This window comes from Alosa pseudoharengus, unplaced genomic scaffold (genome assembly GCF_046254945.1).
Source record: "Alosa pseudoharengus isolate Yale_2024_CS ecotype anadromous, Long Island Sound unplaced genomic scaffold, YU_APseudo_1.1 YU_APseudo_1.1_scf_24, whole genome shotgun sequence".
Lineage (NCBI taxonomy): Eukaryota > Metazoa > Chordata > Actinopteri > Clupeiformes > Clupeidae > Alosa > Alosa pseudoharengus.
The window spans coordinates 23,850,624-23,874,859 of record NW_027468689.1 but is presented as its reverse complement, the minus strand read 5'-3'; the positions used below and the strand labels follow the sequence as shown (position 1 = coordinate 23,874,859).

At 44.9% G+C, this 24,236-nt stretch overlaps 1 protein-coding gene and 1 long non-coding RNA gene across 2 annotated transcripts in view; both read right to left on the bottom strand.

Annotated features, from left to right (window-relative positions):
* The window catches only part of mgat5 (alpha-1,6-mannosylglycoprotein 6-beta-N-acetylglucosaminyltransferase), a 158,738-nt gene extending 136,111 nt beyond the window's left edge, over positions 1–22,627 (bottom strand). The window contains exon 1 of the mRNA XM_076303528.1: positions 22,500–22,627. The gene's annotated coding sequence lies outside the window, so the exon portion shown is untranslated. The remainder of the gene's footprint in view (positions 1–22,499) is intronic.
* Positions 22,628–24,010: 1,383 nt separating this feature from the next.
* The window catches only part of LOC143142014 (uncharacterized), a 10,531-nt gene continuing 10,305 nt past the window's right edge, over positions 24,011–24,236 (bottom strand). Inside the window, exon 3 of the long non-coding RNA XR_012990856.1 lies at positions 24,011–24,096. This is a non-coding gene — a long non-coding RNA (uncharacterized LOC143142014). The remainder of the gene's footprint in view (positions 24,097–24,236) is intronic.

Below are 24,236 nucleotides of genomic sequence, written 5' to 3'. Positions count from 1 at the left end.
TTCTCTCTCTCTCTCTCTCTCATTGAGGTCGCGCTGCACTTATCGTCCTTTTTTTTCCCCTCGCTGTGTTCTGAGGAAATATACAGCCACGCTCGTTCTTCAGCATTTTTTTTAAAAAAAAGGAGAAGCACAAAACCACTGTTTCCATGGGGAGCGGAAGACACACGCTGTGGTGGGCCAAAGGCTTGCCGACAGCCTCATAATTGCATTTGTATTAATAATACATTGCAGCTGCACTTTTTAATAACAGGCTATCTCTAATAGAATAATGTAATTGACTACCTACCTCATTTAGGAGGCGACCTACGTCAACTGCAAACAGGGAAGTATTATTTGCGTTTACAATTCCCCATTTACACAGCCTGGATGCCAGCCGAACCTAGCCCACCCCACAACATTTGAGGTCGGGAATTTCGGTCTGGACTTGTTCCGTTGTGGAGAAACTAGAATTATGCCTGAACCAGAGCGGTTCGGACCAGGAGAACTCCTGAACGGTTTTGTTCAGAGCTGAAAATGTAACTGTGTTTGACAGGACAGATGTAGGTTGCTAGTGACTAGGGCTGGGCGATATGGCTGAAAACGGTATCACGATACAAGTATTTCATATCGGTCGATATCGATAATTATTGATTTAAAAAAAAATCTATTTCAGATAAGGACCAGAAGGGAAAAAAAGTTAAAGGAACTATATGTAAGATTGTGGCCAAAACTGATACTGCAATCACTTTCAAATTACTGTAGAGCGATGTATCCCCTCCCCCCTGACTCGAGGTTGCCAACCCGGATGCCGAAACACTACTGACTTTGTTATTAGTAAATAGGTGGAGGGTGGCGCATCAGGCCAAAACACAACATGACATGACAAAACACAACATCAACATCAACATCAGTTGAGGGCTGCAAGTTCACTTTTTAAATGACAATATCCTGGCCGGACTACTGTTGTCAGTGATATAAGTATTTGAAATGAACATGATTTCATAATGTCTAGTGACATATTAGGGCCATTTTATGATTAATTGAAATACATTTCTTACATACGGTTCCTTTAAATTTAAACACTTTTATTTTAAACTTAACCTTCCTCTGATTTTAATCACCTCAGTTATCAATCAAAGCAAACAGGGAAAAGAAATAGCAACACAATCACGAAAAACACTCAAATAAATAAATGTGCACATAAGTCTGAATGAAAAGCAGCACTGGTTAAAGCCTGGAAATATTGTAAACAAAGTAGCTTAATTTGCTAGTTTATCATAGTCTACTGGTTAGACTGTTCAGTTTCCCCATGTGTGTTTTCAAATGAATACTTTTTCTCCTTGGGACAGGCCCGTTCTTGGAAAATACTTTTCCATTTGCATTGGGATTGAAATGATTAGAACTTAGCAGTCAATTTGAATGCAACAGTTTTGAACAAATTCGTGCAGCGTGCTAATGATGCTAACCGGATTTAATAGCAATTTAGCCAGTCGTCTTGCACGATTGTGAATGTTTGGATTACATGTGCATGCAGAGGAGGGATGCACCTGTTGAGAGGGAGAGAGAGAGAGAGCACGGGGCAAGGACTCATTGAGAGTCTGAGTTGAGGAAAGCCTACTTCTATCGCCTACTCCGGTAGAGTTGCACATACAATGCAAGATATTTAGCCTATTTATGGACAACATAAGGCGGGAGGTGTGTGTTTTAATTATCGAATGTTCTATCGAACGTATTTTTTATTGATATCGATTACATGTCTATTGCGATACATATCGCTATCGTTTTATCGCCCAGCCCTACTAGTGACAAAATATTAGCTTTCAGTGTGGTACGATATCTTTGTAAATTCTGTTTAATTACAGAGTGTTTAATTCATCCCGGTTCTCTCTAACAAAAACGTTGTTGCTAGAACATGTACATTTCGCCATCAAGTCTGTTGTAGAAGATATTGACAGTGCAATAACTTTAAAAAACAACCAGAAAACAATGTTAAGGCAATTGTGGAGAAGAAGGATGGTTCGGGTAGCCTAGAAATCTAGACTCACCCTAGCGGCAGCAAATTACATTTGCTTCCAGGGCTAGTCTAGCAACTCTCCGTTGGCTTGTGAGCTCGAAAAATTAAACTTCTATCAGGCCAATCAAATCGTGTATACAGTAGAGTCGTTAGGCGGGTTTAACATAATAATTGATGGCAGAGTTGCAACGGTTTGGCTTGAATTCCCTGCTACTTGAAAACAAAGAAGATGGATGTTGCTGTTGGCCAACAGTCTAACACGAGTTAAGCTTGTTTTAAGATGGCAAAAGATTGAACTAGCCAACTAGCTCCGCTGGTGGGAAAACGCATGGGACTCAGCGCTGTCCTATTGCGTGCAGAGGGAATTTGAAAGACAACCAATTACCCCGCCCCTCGGACTGAACACTGCGAACAGTGAGTGCCCAGACCCTACATTTTAATTTGGGTCTGGCTCTTCGGGCTATGGTTTGGGTGTTCACCCCCTGTATCAGTTGAAACACGCCCCATAATAAAATCCCAATGGAGCAGTATCAGACTCATATTTTGACTAGAATTTGAGTATGACGACATCAGGCTACTATTTAAAAGTAGTAGAATAGAAACACCTCTCAGTGGATGGAGTGTTGTGTTTTGCCAAACAGACTGTTCCATTCAGATTTTGCATACTTAAGACAAATGCGTTGTTATACTTCTCTTTGTTCCAAACTCAATAAACATTGCCTTACAAAAAAAAACTTTAATGGTGATAACACCCTCAATAACATTTATATTTACACTGCACTGCCATTAACACCTGGCAAGCACTCATCATCACCCACTAAATTAAAGTGTTAACGTCAGTTCTGGCCAGGCCATGGTAGTCAAGAAGCTTGCCGCCCTCCCCTTCATCTCATTCATTCCTAATTGATCCAGGTGCATCCCCTCAGCTGATAATCTTTCTTCCCTAGCGATTGGCCACACAGCTTCGGCACGCCTTCCTCTCAACCGTATGCTGCTCGGTTTTTGCTACCCACCGCCTGCCCTGCTCCACCTTGTCGTGTATGATGTGGCATGTTCTCTGGTCACGTCGCTTGGCTCTGTTCATGGGTGGAATATTTATCTCTCCCTGTCCTGCTGGGGTGAGAATTCCCTAAACTGCTGCTGCCCCCTGACTTAATGCTTTTCCATGGTGCTCATGGAAATAGGGGGGTTCCTCCGAACAGAGCTATACCGCCAAATGTAATTCATAATTTACAATAAAGAAATTTCATTCAGAATCTTCTCTTGTGTTTATCGACTAAAATGGTTCTGACAGAAATAAAGGTTACAGCTGTTCACCTCTGCCAAGAGCACATGGTTAATCATAAAGTCCCCAGCATGACACACTCAAGGGGAATTCTGCAGCTTGCAGAATTTAAACAAATTAACAAGGTTCTCCACCTTGCTATTCTAGTCATTGCCTCCTCTAAACACACACGATCTTGCTCTTTCATCGCCTTCTCTACTCTTCTTCTTCTCTCTCTCCACATATCCCCTCATCAGCCTCCTCAATATCCCCTCTCTCCTGTTACAGTTAAGTAGTACATGTGGAGCAGGTCTGGCTTGCACACGATAGCGTGCCTGGGGAGAGGCAGAGAGAGAGAGAGAGAGAGAGAGAGAGAGAGAGAGAGACACAGAGAGACAGAGAGAGAGAGAGAGAGAGATAGAGAAAGAGCTTGTCTTGCAGGTTGTGAATACAATGCTGAGTGATAAACTGAACGCCAGACAAGGGAAGAGGAAGTGGTCTGATCCCATCATGCAACACAAACCGATGCGCGATGTGTGCGATGAGTCCGTGTTAAACTCAGCCCACGCCGGATGACCTGACGTCATCCAGTGTCAAAACCACAGTGCCAGTTATGGGTGAAGGGAAAACAAATATAAACAAATAAATAAAAGTTACTGGTGAAGGAGCATGCTAACGTGCCATTCTCAGTGCTATTCACCGACTGGGCCACATAATAAGCACACAATGTAGACCGAGACGGCCAATACCAAATTAGCCCAGCCGTGCTAATAAAGCGCATGGCATTCATCCTCCTGACACACCCTTCTGTTTATTGCTTAACTCAAGTGGCCACAGAGAGAGAGAGTGACACAGGGAAGAAGAGACGACTGGGAACAGTGGGGACAGCATCACTGTTACTTTATGATTAGAAGGGTTGAAGAGAAGAGGAGAGGAGAGGAGAGAAGAGAAGAGAAGAGAAGAGAAGAGAAGAGAAGAGAAGAGAAGAGAAGAGAAGAGAAGAGAAGAGAAGAGAAGAGAAGAGAAGAGAAGAGAAGAGAAGAGAAGAGAAGAGAAGAGAAGAGAAGAGGAGAGGAGAGGAGAGAAGAGGAGAGGAGAGAAGAGGAGAAAAGGTGAAACAAGGAGAAGAGAGGAGAAAAGGTGAAACAAGGAGAAGAGAGGAGACAGGAAACAGCAGACGAGAGGAGAGGAGAGGAAAAGAGGTGAAACAAGGAGAGGAGAGGACAGGAGAGGAGAAAAGAGGAGAGAAGGGGAGAAGAGGAGAGGAGAGGAGAGAAGAGGAAAGAAGGGGAAAGAAGGGGAGAGGAGACATGAGGGCAGACAGCTTCAGAGGTTCAGGCCGTTCTCATCTCTGGCAGAGTGAACCAGGAAGATAAATGGATCTCGTCCCATCGCACAAATCAATTAAATCCTCTCTATTGCCTCTCTTCTCTCAGGCTTCAAAAGCACAACTCAAAGACGCTTTAAAAGGGCACACACACACACACACACACACACACACACACACACACACACACACACACACACACACACACACACACACACACACACACACACACACACACACACACACACACACACACACACACACACACACACACACACACACACACACACACACACACACACACACACACACACACACACACACACACAAACAGCTGCTTTAAAGGGCTGTTTCCCCACTGTTAGCATTCAGACTAAGCAGCACAGCCGCATGGCTTCACAGACAACAGACCGCGAGTGGTTCAGCATCACGTCTCCTTTGAAATGGAAACTTTTTGTTTTTTTTTGCTTCTTAAAAGGGACCGCTAACAAGGCCGAGGCCAACAGCACAGAGAGGCTGGGTGGCCAATGGGATGGGAGAGTTTCCAGGAGCATAATGGCTCAAGACACACCCCCACACACACACACACACACACACACAGAGACACACACACAAACACACTTATAGTTGGACATGAACATGAGCTCATTCACAGAAAACGCAGGATGCTTATAGCCATAACAAAAAACACTAATACATTTCCCTTCTAGCATGGAATTTCCACAGCAACCATACACTCAATATTTTATGGGCTTCCATTCATTATGGTCTGGACATTCTCTGAAGTTTTTTTCCTTTTTGGGTTGATCAGGAATTCAAGCCATTGAAACTCTCGGTTGAAACTCTCTCCCAGGACGAGCTGGACGGACAAATGGCCAGAACGGTCGGCCAGAAACCAAAATCTGTGTTCAGGCTCTCCAGAGCAGCCAGCCCAGAGAGGAAGTGGATATGAGATATGGTGGGTGATAGGAGTGAGTGACTAGTGTTGACATCATGAGGCAATTGCTTTTTATGTGGCCTGGTTGGTGTAAATGTACAGTGTAAATGTAGGAACCAAGACCAATGTAGAACCAAGCTGAAACCGCTTAAAAGAGAAGGTCATTTGGGCTGACTCCATGAACACCACAAAGATGAGGTGAAAATGATAAAATTGTACACACACACACACACACACACACACACACACACACACACACACACACACACACACACACACACACACACACACACACACACTCGCACGCACGTACGCACGCCCACACACACACACTTTTCACCAAATATCTGTATTTTATCAGGGATTGGTTGTAGGTATTGTATGAATTTCAAGAAAAATATTACAGCACATTCATAAAAGAGTGAGAAGGTTAATGCAGCAGTTTGGCTTGAATGAGGGAAACTCCTGCAGGCAGACCACCACAACATCAGCAACAGGATGAGAGCATCAACCACGACTGCTGGAGCTGCAATTGCTCTAGTGGTCTCACAGACACACACACACACACACACTTACTGTTTCTGCACCTGACCACCGAACTGCATCTTGTTCGACACACTGTTCCTAATGCACTCTGAAAGGTAAAGGAGTAGTCTAATAGCCAACTGCAGCATTTTCGCAAGTTTAAGGTTGGGTAAGGAATGTATTCCACACTAAAGACACAAACATACACTCCACACACACACACACACACACCTAAGCACATATACAAGAACACACAGACACACACACACACTCAAATAAGCACACATACACACACACACACAGTACATGAGCGCACACACACACACACACACACACTTTGATGATAATTTCTGCAGATGTGTATATTTTCCCCTATGGGGAAAGCCTCAGGGTCCTAACAACTACAGTGCTGCTATCGTTCTGCAGTAATGCTGAGCACAGCTTGCCTCTCATGGGGCAGCTAGAGAAGGATGGAGGGAGAGCAGAGAGAGAGAGAGAGAGAGAGAGAGAGAGAGAGAGAGGGGAGATAGAGGGAGAGGAGAGAGAGCGAGAGAGAGAGGGAGAAAAGGAGAGAAGAGAGAGAGAGGAGAGAGGGAGAAAACGAGAGAGAGAGAGGGAGAAAATGAGAGGAGATAGAGGGAGAAAAGGAGAGGTAAAGAGGGGAAGAAAAAGAAGAGAAGTGGAGGGATTAAGGCAGAGATAAAGTTGAGTAGAAGGAAGTAAAAGAGAGGGACAGAAAAGAGAGACAGTGCTAAAGAAAGAAAAGAAAGAGAGATCACATTATGTGTGTGTGTGTGTGTGTGTGTGTGGTGTCGAGTGGCTAGCTTTCACCGCTCACTCTGCTGATAAGAGGTGCAGTGCTATTCCAGGTCTTTCCACATCACACTTTCAGATCAGCCGCCCAGGCTAGGCTGGCACACACAGACACACACACAGACACACACACACAGACACACACACACACTATCCCAGCGCCACTCAGGTTACCCAACATCAAAACATTTTCACTCCACTTTCCCCCACCAGCAGATAAAAATAATAATAATGACACAAAAAAAGAAAAAGAAGAGAGAAGCTAAGCCAGGCCCGTTGGCAGGCGCTGCGGAACTGTGCGAGGCTCCTAGAATAACAATAAGAGGCGGAGAACGGGGAGTCTGGTTCCTCTGGCGGCCGGTTCTGCGCAGGCCGGTTCCCTTTTTAACACTGCCTCATGAAAGCGGGTGTTGACAGAGTACTTGGGGTTTGGAGCAGAGCACACTGCCCTGTTTGAGCAGACGCCGCTACTGAGAGGGTAGAAGGAGAGGAGGAGGATGGGGAGATGAGAGGGGAGAGGAGAAGGAGAGAGGAGGAGGAGAGGGAAGAGAGGAGAGGGAAGAGGAGGAGAGGGAAGAGAGGGGAGGGGAGAGGAGGAGGAGAGGAGGAGGAGAGAGGAGGGGAGAGAAGGGAAGGAGAGAGGAGAGGAGAAGGAGAGAGGAGGAGGAGGAGAGGGAAGAGAGGGGAGGGGAGAGAGGGGAGGGGAGAGGAGGAGGAGAGGAGGTGGAAGAGAGGGGAGGGAAGAGGGGAAGAGGAGGAGGGGAGAGGAGAGTGGAGAGGAGGAGAGAGAACAGAAGAGAAAGGAAAATGGGGAGAGGTTGAGAGGAGAGGAATGGAGGGGAGGGGAGAGGAGAGAGAGAGAGGAGTTGAGAAGCAGAGAAGAGAGAAGAGGAGAGGAGAGCAGAGCAGAAGGGAGTTTTAATGACTGGAACAAGACTATTATGCCTGACTGTTCAGCACAAGAGGCCACACTCTAGATCTCAGGTGACCTGGACACAGTGTGTCCTTTGAGGTAAATGCAATGAGACAGGAGAGAGGGACAGTGGAAGAGAGAGAATAAGAGAGGAAGAGAGAGGAGAGAGGGAGAGGAGGAGAGAGGGAGAAAGGAGAGAGAGGTATTGCTCCTTACTTCAAAAATCTGCAGGAAAGATCATTGTGTGCTCTTTTATACAAATCTTAAACCAGTAGGGTTTGACATTTGAATGCATGGGAATGCATCTCTGTAAATCATACACACATAAGCAGACAAACACACACACGCACACACAGTTGCCTCACACTGCAGTGTTCAATTGAGCTGAGACGTCCCAGTGAGGTTGCGGCCGCTCACGTACGCCCCCCGTCCCAGACAGCATCCTGCCCAGCGCTGGAGCCGATACACTCCAGCTTGATACGGGCTCATATCTTAACAGCAGGTCATCAATCTTAGTGAGTAAAACGATCCGACCCCACTCCCATCTACCCGCTGCCGCCGCTGCCACCACCCCCCTCCTCTGCCCGCTCGGACGGAGTCTCAGCCAAGGCAGATGGTCACGCTGGCATTGACAGGACCTCTGGATTACATTTTTCCTCCTGTTTTCTCTTGTGCGTACCAGCCCTCCCATCCCCTCCCCCACCCTTTCCCTCACTCCTTGGCTTAAAATAGCTGAGGTAACGACAGCACGGGGGGGAGGTGTGTGTGTGTGGATGTGTGTGTGTGTGTGTGTGTGTGTGTGGGGGGGGGCACTCTGTAAGGCGGGTAGGTTGACTACGTAAGGAGAACCTGGCTCAAGATCTCCTCATTAATTCCGCTGCGTTACCCGCTCAGAAATAGGCCACATCCAAGTGGACTGGAATAATGTTCTGTGAGAGCCTCTCTTCCTCCTTGCACTTTCCGGCGCTCTCCCCTCCTCCTCCTCCTCCTCCTCCTCAGCAACAGTCCGTCCCCAACCCAGGCATGTGGACAAAACAATGTTTTGAAGACATAATGTTGGGCTTCTTCTATCACTCAAACAAACAACTCGCCTAATCGATTAATCGAGAAAACAATCAGCAGAGTAATCGACTATAAAATGAATCGCCACCCGAGTCAGTGCCTGAATAACTCATCACCCTGTCAACCTGACAGTCATCAATACATCCACAAGCTACCTAGCAGGAGATTTCCTCCAGCTTCAGTTATGAGCATGCGCATCACTGCTCAACACAGAGATGAATGCTTGGTGATCACCGAAGCTCAACACAAAGATGAAGGCTTGTCGAATCTTGGATGTTGGTTGCCAATAAGAAGCCAATAAGAATCGCTTCTCCTGCATTGGCTTTGCAAAAGGTTAAAAAAAGAATCAATGTGGGTGTATTGATTGTAATGAAATCTGGCAGACTGTTACATTCCAACGGATTTGGTCTCTGACGTACCCATCATTCACAAAGGGCTGGGGGGCGCATGCACACACACACACACACACACACACCCTCCGCACAGAAACAACCTGTGTTGTGTTATGTTGTGTGTGTGTGTGTGTGTGTGTGTGTGTAGGGTGAAATAATAAGCATGATGTGTTAATAGAATATCATGCCTGGTGAGGTAACAGGTCCCTGGCCAACTGGCAGGAGCAGAGGCAGTGAAGGAGAAAGCTCATCTGTATCCTGCTCAGTGCATCTCTCTGTGTGCTCGCACACACACACACACACACACAACACACACACACACACACACAACACACACACAACACACAACACACACACAACACACACACAACACACACACACACACACACACACACACAACACACAACACACAACACACAACACACAACACACACACACACACACACACACGTTTCTGGTGCCGGCTGCGATCAGATGCCAAGCTCAAGGCTACAGAGCATGCACACGCACACACAGGCACACCCAGACAGGGCACAGGTTACATAGTTTTAAAAAGTCCTTAAAGGAGCGAGTTTTCTCCTAACCATAGAAAGTATGTCAGACACAAGTGGCATGTGTCTAATCAAGCAGACACAGCAGAACAGTGGAGGGAGTGGTGGCAAACTGACAGACAGATGCACTTTATCATCATGTCCTTCCATGGACCGCAGGGTAGCACACCCATGTCTGATATTGCCCAATGTCTCAGGGCACAAGACTGCTGCAAGCACAGACAAAAGCACCTGAGGAATCATGTGTATCTAGCCAATGAATTCTTAGAGTGATTAGTATGAGTTTATGGTTATTTTCATTATTCTGTTCCATTCTGTTTAGTCTATTTCTAATATTTGTATGTTTGTACTTGGATATATGAACCCAGAATTTCAAGGGTTTTTTTTCCCTTCAAAATTAGGCTACTCAATCGGATTAACTGATTAGCATAATAGTTGTTGATTAATTTATCAGTGGACAACTAGTCGATTAATAAGTTCATTATTACAGCCCCAAATCACAACCTCAGTTCTAACATCCACATGCTCCTCTAGTGTGGTAATGATGCACTGGTGTGTGTGAGAGCTGGAGGTGACTGTTGGTGACTGCACTCTGCGGTCTTTTCACGGGCTCCAGCATCGTCTCGCCATCACCTCCTCCTCCAATAAATTATTCAGAGTCTCTCCCAGGAGAGGGGACCAGAGAGACTCTGTGAGCGCACACGCATGCACACACGCACGCACGCACAAGTTAGTTCTATCGCAACTCTATCGCAAGTCACCTTGTGTGTAGCATACTTCTTACAGGGCTTAGAGAAGCAGAAAGTCATGGACAACTAGTAGACCCTGAAACTCCACACTACACACATTTTTCTATTTGGTCAGCTTATTTGCCATCTTCCCAGTTAGATGAGAGGATACATACCCTTCTCTTCTCTGTGTGTGCTAATCTGACAATGTTAGCCTAGCTAAGCATAATTAACTGGAAGTGGGTTACACCAGTTAGCCTATAGCTAAATAAGAGCTATAGGCTAACTATAGCTAAATAAGAGCTATAGGCTAACTGGTGGGAATTTTTAATGATTTTTAATTATTAATGACATGGACGCTCCGCGAACGATTGACTGTGTACACACTCTATATTTTTAGCCTTCATTAGATAGGACAGTGGACAGGAAATGGATGAGAGGGACAGAGAGATGGGGAGTGGGTTCAGGAAATGACAAGCAGGTTAGACAGGAACCTGGGTCCCCTCGGGCACTGAGATTTACTGTAACAAACAGTACTGTTACTGTTGATGCATTCTTTAAAGGCGCTCTAAGCAATGCTGGGTAACTTCTGTCACTTCTGTTGACGTTTAAACAAAACAGAAATCTAGCTCGCTACTTCCTCGCCCTCCCTCCCGCGCAATTGAAACTCTTCTAAACGCGCATCTCGTTGGTGATTTGCTGGAACAGTTTGTTATGTTTTTATGGGCAAGGTTTGCCCAAGTTGTTTTGTGGCCGTTTTTGGAGCCTGGGTTGTCCACATAGATTGCGTTTTTTTTACAGTGTATTCAGGACACAGGCAGCTAGAGGATGGTGAGGTGATGTTTGCTATAAGTGACAAAAAATGTTTTAACCTAAAAAACGTATGACATCGCTTAGAGCACCTTTAACCTTAGATCCAGCTGATGTGGTAAGGTTTTATCACATCTGTTCCCATGCATTCTGTACAACATAAATGATAGATCTGGAAGTTCTACATCGCTTTGGATTTTTACGGGCTTTTCCCAAATCACGAAAGTAACGTCGACGCATCGGTATAGTAGCAGATAGTAGCATCCATCAGGCAAGTGTTATTTAAACAAACTCCTGGTGTACCTACAAACTTTTCAATGCCTCGTTTAATGAGTAAAGAACATACTGTAGAAGTTTCGTACCATTCAGGGCATTATTAGTGGGATAATTTACGAGATAAAAGTTGGTTCCATTACGCCTGCAGAAACTCATTAGTTTCTGATAGCGCTACTCGACCAGGGTTCGACCAAGGGAAAACAGGTTCTGGGAGGGTGTTTGGCTCGGGGTCATGGTGCAAAGGACCCTAGGGTGAAATTACTCCGAACCATCGCTTTAACTGGGCAGAACTGGGTGTGACCAACCAGTGGCTTAGTCTGGCTCTAGGCTGCCTGACATTGACTGGATTCTGACGACGACGATGATGATGATGACGAGGATGACTGGAGACCAGAAGAAAGGAACAAGGAGCGAAGAACAACAAAGGCAACACAGGGCGTTAAGTCTTCTAAGGCTACAAGTGAGATATTTTTGCACCACCTCAGCTGAGATGGTAGCCCCCGATAAAGCTAGTCTTGTTCGCAGCCTTACAGGAAATGATCTCACAGACCGCCTTTGTAGGAGTTGCACAAACAAACAAACAAAAGTGAAGCTCTCCAGTGCTGAGGCAGGTTATGTGAGGACGTCTCAATCCCACACACACACACACACACACACACACACACACACACACACACACACACACACACACAGACACAGACACACACACAGACACACACACAGACACACACACAGACACACACACACACACACACAGCATGCGGAGTCAGAGAGAGAGAGTGAAGAACTGCCTCCTCGCAATATCAACTCCTGGACACGTGCACGTCATGCAGTGAGTCGAGAAACTAAAGCCTGACTAGAGACACTGGCTTTCACAACATGATGGCACCAATCCAATGCATAGCATGCAGGGATTAAAGTGAAAAAAAATCATTTGACTGAACTTTTTTCAGGCCATAAGTCATACGTTGTTCATATCTACCTATAGCGATAGCACCCCTTTTGCGGTCGCGACCTATTGGTTTTTAATGTACAAAAAGATGCAAACAGCAAAGTAAAGGGAGTATTCGCCTTATTCACACAGCGGCCATTGTTTAAACCAAAACGAGGCTACAGGGTACACTTACTATATAATTAATGCCACCTACAGGTGAATGCATAGAACATAACAATCCTATGGTTTGTGTACCCTGTAGCCTCGTTTTAGCCGCCAATGGCCGCCATGTGAATAAGGCGAATTGAGAGTGTTCTTGATTGAGATTGAGTTTTCCTGATGAACAAAAATATATTTTAGTACCATCCCTGACCATTGCTGATTAGCCATTGCTGTTCTTTTCTACTGCAGCAATATTGTAGAAAGGCTTTAACACACTCTTATTTAATTACTTCAGGCCAAAAGTGTTTAAAGGGGAGATTTTTTTCTTGTTAATATGCAATTCAACACCAAGTAAAATCTATAAAATCAAGTTTGCAAGACTTCCCATTTCCTCATCAAAGTAACAAATCAGAACATTCTAGATATTGTTCATATTTCCATTTGTTGCCTCATCCGCATTTAATGATAACATGGTAATTTTGAGTTTTACAGACAACTCAGTTTTCCAATGAGCAGCAATACTGTGTGTGCTCATGCAGGAGGTCTGCGCATTTGTAACGACAATCTGGAGACGGCGCTTTTGTCTTCAGCAACAGATTGTATAAGGTTGACAAGAGGTTGCGATATGGTTAAGGACAGGTCGTGTTGCGCTATGAAAGAACATGCGTAGCCTACTTTCTAAACGTAAAAACGGTCAGCCATAGATAAACGTAGCCTACCTCTGTCGTGGTGGCTAGTTGCACCAGGTAGGGAAGATGTCCTGAAGTGCACGAACGTTAACCTTATGGCGGTCTTCTGATTGGTGGCGTGCTAAAACGTTTTCCTATTGCATCCATAAACAATTTTCTTGCAGCGAACCGCGCAAAAGCAAACTCCTGGCACTTTAATTTCTTTACACCATGGCTTGTTAGTTCTCCCCCGTTTCCAACAGCTGCCCATCTGCATTTATTTTTTAACTTTTGACACCTGCCTTCCTTTAGCAACGCATCCATGACAGCTAGTGGCCTTGCCAAATAGACGCACACAAATCATGACGCTAATATGCGAGGTTCTGGTAGGCCCACTGGTTATGGTTTTGTGCTATAAATTAATAATATTTTATAGCAAAGTTTTAAGTTGACTATTTTAATTGTATGGTTATTTTTTGTCAACATACACTCACAACCTATTGTCGTTAAAAGTGAGGCCTAAGCAAAATAGGCTACAAGGCTGTCTGTGCGTCACAAACACGACTGACCCCCTTACTCGACACGCTCAGTCAAAACCTTCCGTCGCAAATTGTGAAAAACATTGTTGTATGTCATAACAGACGGGATAATAAATTGCATATAGGCTACGGTTTATATTGCGTCGCTTTACACATAATGTTAGTTGCATTGATTAAAAACTGTAACAATAATAGTAGCCTACATCGGGTGGCATAGCAGGCTATCTGTTCAAGTCATAGGTGACACCCAAAATGAATGACCTCCCCTGACAAGAGTTCGCGATAGTAAGTGTCTACATTGATGCACGGAAAGAACACAGCCTCCGAATTCGCACATAGAGCTCACAATATCATATCCAAAAAAGTTAAACGGATTGGCCAACCTCATCTCGATTGTGTCACTATAATCCAACTTTTAGACCGTTATAGTCCTCCATACGTGTTCTTTTTTTTAAGCAAACGCCCGAGACAAGTGTGTAGCTACAACATACAAAGCGAAACTCATGGCTGACGTAGGCCGTATAGGACGTATCTTCTTGAGCGGTCACGGATTGAGACACAGAAAGTTCTCAAGAACATTAGGTCTTTAAACATTTACCTAATATTTGTAGTTGCCTTAAAAAAGGAAAAGCAAAGGTGACAGTCCCCCCCCCCCTCCTATTTTTTTTCTCATCGGATCTGCATCGATCTCAAATATGACATTTCTAAAATCAAATTGACGGAAATCCGTCCTATGACGGAGAACTTTAATCCTTGGCAGCATGCCTCAAGTATCAACTGTGAGCTACTTTCAGAAATGCAAACAGTAGTTTTTGGAGAGCTGACAGAGCAGCACCTGTCATGGAGGTGTTATAGTACGGAATGCGCCTTCAATCCTGTCTGTCTGTCTGTCTGTTGCAGTCAACTCATTAGTTCTCATTCCTCTCAACTGACAGACAGCTTGGCAAGAATCGGACAGTCCTCTGATCACCTTGCTGTGTGTGTGTGTGTGTGTGCGTATATTCTCTCAGGCCTTGTAATTATCGTACCCATCACAGAGTACAGAGCCGGCTAGTTAAGAGGATTACGGCACTGAGAAAGGCAGGGTGGCGGGGGCAAAAGCTCGCTATTGTTCAAATTCTCGTGGGTCTCAGTTGGGAGACCTGAGGGCGTCAAGCCGTTCGTGTTAGTTCAAGCCACACAACGCCCTGAGACAAAAGCCCAACACCACATTTCCTTTTCAAAACCAACAGCATACAGCCTCACGCATAGAGCTTCACTCACAGAGGTCACTGCCGGTAAAAAGTAAGAGTACGTCAGAACAAGGTCTGCCTGTTTGTGTGTGTGTGTGTGTGTGTGTGTGTATGTGTGTGTGTGTGTGTGTGTGTGTCTGTAAGCATCTTTGTGGTCTCCCGTCCTGTTCATGGCTGTTTCATGTTGTAAACAGGCTATGATGTGTGTCGTTGGTTTGTAGCCAGTGCTCCGCAATGAGTTCTTCGACCCTCTGACAAGGCATCCTGTCCAAGACCCTTTCAGTCTCACTGCTGAGCTTGACACACCACTGACACGACATATGGTACTTCCAGCCACATTAAATCCAAAGAGAAGCCTAAAGATGTAGAAACAGAAGCATCTGCTGACACCTAATGCTAATGCTAACTTACTACTACTACTACTACTACTACTACCACCTTATATAGCGCTTTATCAAGGGCTTTACAGTGAAGAGGGAACCTCACTATCCACCACCTACTGTATGTGTCGCACTCCCACAGCTAGCACACAGACGTAGCACATGTAGTCACAGACGTAGCACATAGACGTGGCAGACATAGCACATAGACATAGCACATAGAGGTAGCACATAGACGTAGTCAGACATAGCACATAGACATAGCACATAGAGGTAGCACATAGACGTAGTCAGACGTAGTACATAGACGTAGCACATAGGCGTAGCAAACGTAGCACACAGACGTAGTTGACCCCTGCAAGCTTTCCAGAAGCACAGATCTCACCAAGCTCTACTGGAAAAGCTGAAATGCATCGGACCCAGATGTGGCCCAGATCCAGTTCATATGTGGCTCAGTAGTGGCCAGAATCAGACTGGATGATGCACTCTGAGCCCGACAGCTGCTACTGTATAGGCCTATATAGAAGGCCTAGGTCACAGTGAAACTACCACCACTATTCAAAACAGAGCAGACTGTAATTCATCACAGATTGCCATAAACAACCATGGAGAGTGGGAGAGAGAGAGGGAGGGAGAGGAAAGGAGAGAGCGAGAGGAAGAGAGAGAGGGAGAGGGAGGGAGAGAAACTAAGACAGCAGAAGAAAGAGAGAAGTAGAGAAACAGAAATCTGCACAAGATTGAAAGCTAGTTAACACATTCCTGAGGACTTGAAAGAAAAATAAATAAATAATAACAAATAAAAGCTCCTAAACTCAAAAGTCAAACGATGACACACATCACCAGCACTCTGAAGATCAAAGGACTTTTCATGTGTTGTCAAGGCCACTAATCAAGTTAACTGAGGCCAAGTTGAACGGACAGTAATGAAGAGCTATAAGAGAACATTTCCGAGAGGACGTGATTAATGAACTACTTCACAGTTCAGGGCTACATCAACAACTGCCACAGCCATACGGTGCAGCCACAGTGGATGTATGGCATGCGGAAGGGGCTTGGGCATATGGCACTGGCTGTGGTTCCAACTGAGATGAGGACAGAGTCTCTATATGAGAAAGGTTTGCAGTGATCGCTCAGGGGGAAGAGGGGATTTCTACATGGATTTCTACTTTTCCACTGTTATAAAAGACTCACGGAAAAAAAAATAACAATAACATAAACGCACATCAAAAGGCAGCAAGATGAAAAAGTGTTGTTTTTTTCCCCCAGTGTGGCAAGGCAGTGTGCTACAGATTACTGAGAGAAACACAGATTTCCCAGATGAAAACAAACAGGGTACGGTATTAACTGCAAATGTTTCACTGGAGGCAGAAAGATAAGCTAATGCAGACTAACTGACCATTTTAACCTAAGCAACTACAATCTGTAGCAGTAGGCTCTCTTAGAAGGTGCCAGCACAAGATTACCCCCACAAACACACACGCACACACACACAAACACACATGTGCACACACACACATGCGCACACACACACACACACACACACACACACACACACACACACACACACACCACACGTAAACGGCATCTTGAATCTTCCCTACCCAGAATCCACACACACGTAAAAAACGTCTTGAATCTTCACTACCCAGAATCCTCCTCTGCAGAGGACAGGGATGCCACTGCTCCATGTGACTGACCACCCAGCTGCCAGGCAGATACCATCCTGAGAAGGTCACCTCGCCAGCTTCGGGGGCCTGCGAGGAAAGGGTGTCGGGGGGAGGGGGGAGCCTAGTCTACGTGGTGCCAGAACGCCCCGAGCGGAAAAACACCGGCCAGCCGCCTCTCTCTCTCTCTCTCTCTCTCACCACCACCCTTGCCCACCTCCCCTGCCCACCCAGTGCCCAGGCCAGACACCAAACACCAGCCAAGAAGAGCAACTCAAGCTGGGCCATGCTGCACCAGGCAGGGGCCTGATAATGCCCAGATGAGGAGGTGGAGGCGGGGGTGGGCTGCTATCAAAGCAGGCTGGCAGTGCGGATGCAGACACAGATATAAACACAGACGCGCAAAAGCAGATGCAGACGCAGGTCAGGAAGTAGGGATAGGCGATATAGACTTAAAACTAGAACACGACATTTCATGGTATTTTTGGCGCTAACGATATAGGCTAAATGACAATATGAAAATAGTTCTGTTTTTTTCCTAAGTCTTGTCAGCATACAGTCTTGGGAACTGTGCAAATACACAAAAAGTAACTTGAAAGTTATGTAATGAACTTTTCCTCCTCATCTGCAGTTCGAACTCCGCATTACCTCACACGTGTTCTCATTTTACACGTGAATTGCTAAATGCTTAAATGCATAAATGCTTATCGTGGAAAGGAACATAATGGCTATAACGATAATATATTGCTCATCCCTAGCGGACAGAGAGCAACAACACCAGAGACAAGCAAGCAGCTCTATTTATGGCTTTCTTATCAGTGCCAGGACCCGTTACCCGTGACTCTGCCCATGTCTGTCAGCAAACGTCTCTGTATGGGGTTGGAAAACAGTATGATCAAGAGGGCCCAACTGTGTCTGATGGTGTAGTCCAATCAGCAGAAAGCACTAGAGCCAGAAACAGTCCACCGCAGGTGATGATAAAGTGCAGCAGCGTGCTTCTCACCGTTTTCTTGGAAAGAGCCATCGCCCCCAAAATGATTCCACCTTCAGCCAGATGTAAATCTCCCCCTCTGTGCACACAGCTAGAGGTAGGTTATGTAGCCAGCCTTTTCATTAAGAGGCAATTATCTATAATCAACATGGTGTCCATTCACGACTTATCGCACTAATAGCCAAAAACCCTCCGCAGCGCAGCTCCATCATTCCAAACTCTTGTTTCACATTAGACACGGACACACAACCTCACTCAGACGCAAATAACCTCCCACGGACATGCAACCTTACACGGACGCAGCTCACACCAGGCCCAAGATGAGGCTGCGGGGGTCACTACACTAATTTCCTTGATCAATTCGTTCCTACTCTCCTGGGCAGAGGGTGTGTGTGTGTGTGTGTGTGTGTGTGTGTGTGTGTGTGTGTGTGTGTGTAACGTGTGTTTGGGGGGGGGGGGGTGTAGAGAGGTGGGGAGCTAAGAAAACTACACGTGTGGTTTCGATCTCCCTTCCACATCCTAAGCTGGAAAGCAGAGCCGAGCATAGCCTCTTCATCCTAGGGAAGGGTTCGATTTTCACAGGGATTCAGTGACACGACGGTCTGGCGCAGGCCAAATCAATCAATCAATCACACACAGGGTCCCGGGTCCCAGTGACTTGGCGAGCCACCCTACAGGCCTGCAGACAGATAGCATGGATCTATAAAGAGGAGCCAAACTCCCCTGGTGGAGCTCTGTGGTGGCGATAGAGAAGCAATCACTGAGAGGCAGTGAGGCTCAGAGTCAGTACACATGCTCAGGCACAGCGATGTCACCCGCTAACTTTAGATCAGACGGCCAGACAAGAGCAAAAAAAGGGGCTTTCATGCTAGGAGCCATTTTGGTGAAACTGAAAATGCTTTTCCTGCTTCCTTTCACACACACGCCATAGTGCCTGGTCATCCTTCATAGACACACTGTTAAATGTTTTGAAAGGCAAATTTATGTTTTGAAAGGCAAATTTATACACAATAAATTTACCTAACAATTATTGCAGTGCATTGACACAGTCAAAAGTGTAAAGAAGGGGATGCTACAGCAGCTGTGACCTACACGAGTATGACGCTGTACGAACAAGACAAGAATAATTTTCCTGCTCAGAGAACAGGAGAACTGAGGCGCTTTCTTGAGTCAGAAATTACAGCTCATGAGGGAACCTGTGGCCCTCAGATGTAAATTTCATCTCATTATCAAATGTCAGCGGGTTGTGTGACATTCTGCACAGGATAGGGAGCTTTTGATGAGCGTCTGAAGCAAAGCCCGCAGTCAGCGTCACGTAGGCTGAGACAGACATAGAGCCCAACGGCAAGTGGGCAGCAGTCAATGCTCAGACAGCATTAGGGCCAAGGAAAGGGCAGGTTACTAAGCAACAGTGCAACCCTGTCTCAGCACCAAGAGGAGATCAACAGCCGAGGACTTTATGCATGTTGATGTTTATGTTTAATGTTATGCTTATGTTTATTCAAAAGGGACAGTGTATATTAATTAACATTCAAATGTACAAGATTCAGCCAGACAAGCTAATCTTCTTCCACAGCTGAGGACTTTATAGCCACTGTCCCCACATAAGCCTCTGAAATAGCCAGTCCCCCCCCCCCCTACACAAACACAGACACAGACAGAGACAGAGATACACAGACACACAGACACTGCCCCCCCCCCCCCCCCCATAAAAGCCCCCACCACAGTGAGAGGCTTATAGACGTGTGTTGTGTGCTCTGAAGGACATCCATCAGTCGGCCCACACAGGGCTCTCAATCATCTCCTCCATCACCTAACGACATTGACGCTGCTGACCAGTGATGCAGACCCCTGAGCAGCCGTCTCCACTGGGCTCTTTACCTGTAGATTTATAACCCCCACAAAGACCCTTGCCTCAGCACGGGCACTTAGCACCACCGGATCGCAGCAGGAGGGAGAGAGGAGGGAGGAGAGGAGAGGTGAGGAGAGGAGAGAGGAGGGAGGAGAGGAGAGATGAGGAGAGGAGAGAGGAGGGAGGAGAGGAGAGGTGAGGAGAGGAGAGAGGAGGGAGGAGAGGAATGGAGAAAAGGCAAAAGAGGAGGAGATGGAAAAAATAGAGGAACACACAGGAGAGAAGAGAGGAGGAGAAGAGAGGAGAATAGAGGAGAGGAGAGGAGAGGCTTAACACACCTTTGTTAAAACAATACTGGGTATTTAAATACTACAAAATAAAACCATTGACAAGTGTTACAGCCTCAAACAAAACCAAAATTCAGCACACACCGTCATATTTTAAAAACAACTTGCCCATCCTCCCTACCCTCTCACAGCTGCCTTCCCTATAGGAGGAGAGGAGAGGAGAGCGGAGGGAAGGCAAAAGGAAAGGAGAGAAGAGAGGAGAGAAGAAAATTGATAGGAGGAGAGATGAGAGGAGAGGAGAGGAGAGGAAGGAGAGAAGAGAGGAGAGAAGGAGAAGAAAAAAGATAGGAGGACAGGAGGAGAAGCGATGAGAGGAGAAGAGAGGAGAGGAAGGAGGAAAGGAGAGGAAAGGGGAGAGAAGAGAAGTGAGGTGATGATATTTCAGGAGCGGAAGAGAGAAGACAGGCACTTATTACATTGTCTGACCACAAGAAAAGAGGAAAGGAGAATGAGCCAATCTGTGTCAACATGAACCACAACCATAGCTAGAATTACTTTTGCACTCAAAAACCTGTCCCTTAGACATTCATACACTCCACTGAAGGGGCAAGAAAGTACAAGAAAGCCCATCACCTAGCAAACTAAATTCATGTCAGGATAGCAAACTACCACCTTTACATAGCAAATCCATGATGCTTGTGTGAGACTCTGCAAATGATGACTTCACTAGGCTATTGCTGATTTGAAAAAAGAGGGTGGAACTGCATGTTATTCTAGTAAATTTTTCATCCTTCATCAGGTCTATAGCAGTTGGAAATGTAAACATATCTATCTCTCTATTATAATGAAAACCACTAAATCCACCAGTTTTTAAATTAACTTGCATACACAAAGTGTGACATCAATCACCACTCACACACACAAAAAAACAGCCAGCAGCCTGAGCACACATCGGTTATAAAATTGCACAGCACAAGGCCTTCACAGGGGATTTTTTTCGTTGCTGTAGAAGATGGCTTTTTCCTATTACGTTAGAGTTTTCTTTTTTCCGCAGAAGTAGTAAATCTGTGTACGTACACATGAGCATCTCAGTCGCCTCACCTCTTTCTTTACAGCTCTTTACAAACATAATTTCAATCTGAAACTGCATGTCGATGCATACCATCAAACAAGACTTTAAAACAATTCATCTTTGTTATTAATAAAAGATAATGTTTATATTCACGTTCAATCAACAAACACAAGACAAATACTAATATCACTTATTTCGATGTTTAGCTAGGGGTTATGGCAACAATATCATTCTACCAATCAAAATATCTAAATGTGTATTACTTATCAGATTAATTTCCAGAACAGCAAGAGGCATAGTCGATTTAGTCCAAAATATCATTAATAATTCAGGAAGACATCACGTCTTAATCCAATCAGCGACATGCACAGAAGCATTGTTGTGTCCTGTCAAAGCATCATGCTAGAAGGTGCTAATATGCTTCCTATTACAGCTAACGGTAGGTAGCTAGATCACACCGGCTAATATGATCAAATATACCTAATGTTAATCAATCGAGCTAGCTTGACTGGCTACCGCTAGTAGACCAGTAGCAGCATTTTCAAGTGCTCACCTTTCCAAAACAACTGCCTCGCCAGTGGTCTTGAACTTAAGGTCTATCTGTTCTGTGCCTCACTGGATAGCAGGCTAGCAAGACGGCTAGCTAACGTTACCTCTTCCAGGTTGGTTAAAAATAGAAGACACGAATATGCCAAAATGTTATGATCAAGTGGGGGATACAGTGTGAGAGAATGTGTATGTTTACGTATGTGAATGGCCAGTCAAAATTGCACTGGACCCGTTGCAGTTGGCCGTTTATCTTCCACTTGCAAATTCACCTCTAACGTTACTACCGCTTCAAAGGCTGTTCCTTGTTACTGTACAAATGTCCTTGTATTGTTTCTTTGGAAAAGACAAGAGTTTCATGAATGACATTTAACGGTAGAAATGGGCTTTGCCTGAAACGTCCATGATAACGTTATCTAATGTTAACCTGTGTTTCCTTCCTCGTCTGTTGCCTTTCCTCGAGACATTAAACATGGACTGGAAATAACCGCAGTGGACCGCAGAGAGCTGCGTCCCCTTCTCTAACGTTACACCTGTCAAATCAACCACAACACGAAAAAACATATCTTATTGTTCCTTACCTTTTTACACGATAAGTGTTAGCCCTGAACGCGTGGAAGTCTCTGAGCGTTGAAGTAGCGCTGAACAGGATGAGAAGGAACTGCGCTGAATGGGACTCATACGTAGCTTGTCTAGCTAGTAGCTGCGCTTTCTTCTAACCACATTCAGCGACCAACCATCGAGACGGCAGCTCGCTAAGGGAGTGTCTGAATGTGTCCCACTCTAATAACAAACGAATAACTTATTTGGTGAACTGACACATTGTGTGTGGTTCGGGGGCGTTGTAATGATTAACATTCAAAAACTCAGTCAGCTGAAACACCACTACCACTGTCAGGGCAACAACAATAATACTGGCAATTAGCAAAAATTCTACTGGCATAAGAATTTAATAAGCAAGCTAGTCATTTTGAATATTCCGAGCCATGTCTTCATGAGATAATAGGATAGGGAAATGTAGGCTATTAGTCAGCCCATTTTTGCACTTCACAGCGTTCAAATGTTTATTTCACTTTGCCAGTGTATTTGCAACAAACATCCTCTTATTTTCTTATTTGTGTTTGATGTAGCCTAACTTGTAGGCCTACACATTGAACGAGGTAGGCGATGGTCATTTATTGTTAGAGATAGACACTAATGTTTTATACATTAGGTCTAATTGGGTTTAATAAATAACATAAACTTAAAGTCATATTTTCAATAGCCTAAGCCACAAAAAAATATGCCTTTGATTCTATCTGTATGGGGACAGCACACAACGCTTTTGTTGGAGTGCCATCTACAGGGTGAACGGGGTAGCGCCGCTCACATTGACAGACTTTCATATGCCTCTTGGGTGTTCTAAAAGGTTTGTGGTAAGTTCTTCACACAAGGAAATGATGGGAGTGGTGGAAAGCCAACACTAAATGCCTTCTGTATTTATGTAGGTTCAGAATAAACTCCGAACTCCACGGGAAAAAAGAGTTTCCTTATGATTCTTAAAAAATGCATGAACTTTAAAACTTTCCGTGTATGGAAGTAATTTCTGGCAGTAGAGATCCTTTGAACGTTTAAAGAGTAGGTATTAGCATAAAACCGATGTCAAATGAAACCCTCAAAATGGTTTTCACCAAAGTGTTTTGGCTAGGGGAGAGTGGGGTGAGTTGTGCCAGTTTTTACTTAAAGTGACTTTAAAAGGAGGCCATGATAGTAATGCTTCCAACTACAATATGAACATATATTTCAGGATGTGGAGCATCTCTGGGAACAATCACTTTCGATCTGAAATATAGTATTTAAGAGATATAGCTTTCAGAAAAAAAGTGGTCTTGTGGCACAACTTGCCCCAGGTGCGGGGTAAGTTGTGCCTTTGAAGAGAATGCATTGGGGTAAATTGTGTCATTTATTTTTGAAGTAAAACAGTATATTTTGATCTCAGACACTGTGGTGCTTTATAAAACTTAAACTAGACAAATTCAATACAAAATTACTCATTTTAGGTTTATTTAAAGTTATTTTACAAAATCAAAGGCCAATTTTCTACAAGCCTATTGCGCCACATGAGCACATCAAAGGTCATTTTCCGTTGTCACACCAGTTTCATCCATGTTGTAGATCTTGTGTGGAGGGAAGTCCTACCTGAAATGAGATTAAAGTTTTGTTGATCAGAGAAGTTTACAGCAGATTTAGGTGGTTGGATGTGGTTGTGTAGATGTCAGCGCTGCCACTGCTACTACCTAGAGATTATGTTCCCCCTCTCCTTCCCAGGCTTCCTGGTC